We start from the raw sequence: 322 nt of genomic DNA, 5'->3' as shown, positions 1-322 counted from the left end.
CGAAACTGGAAACTATCTTTCTATGATTTTTTTTTTTTTTTCTGTTACACTTCGTGTTTTACAAGCCATGTGTTTATGACCGATATATTAACCACCATTAACCATTAACATGGCATCTTCACTGCAATGCGTCCTCTTCAATTATATATCAACCGGCAGATCAAATCCGTCCTTGCCATTCGTTGCTGCACTGTCTTCAATCACCTGAAGATGGGTCTCAGTCATTAAGACCCTTTGCTTGTTGCATGTGCACAGCAAAAGACCTTTTCCACAACGCCAAACTAGGGAAACATTCTTCTCCATATTTATTTGAGTTGGCAAT

The sequence above is a fragment of the Penaeus monodon genome, chromosome 33 (assembly GCF_015228065.2).
Source record: "Penaeus monodon isolate SGIC_2016 chromosome 33, NSTDA_Pmon_1, whole genome shotgun sequence".
In the NCBI taxonomy this organism is placed as follows: domain Eukaryota; kingdom Metazoa; phylum Arthropoda; class Malacostraca; order Decapoda; family Penaeidae; genus Penaeus; species Penaeus monodon.
Note: the sequence above shows the minus strand (reverse complement) of the source record.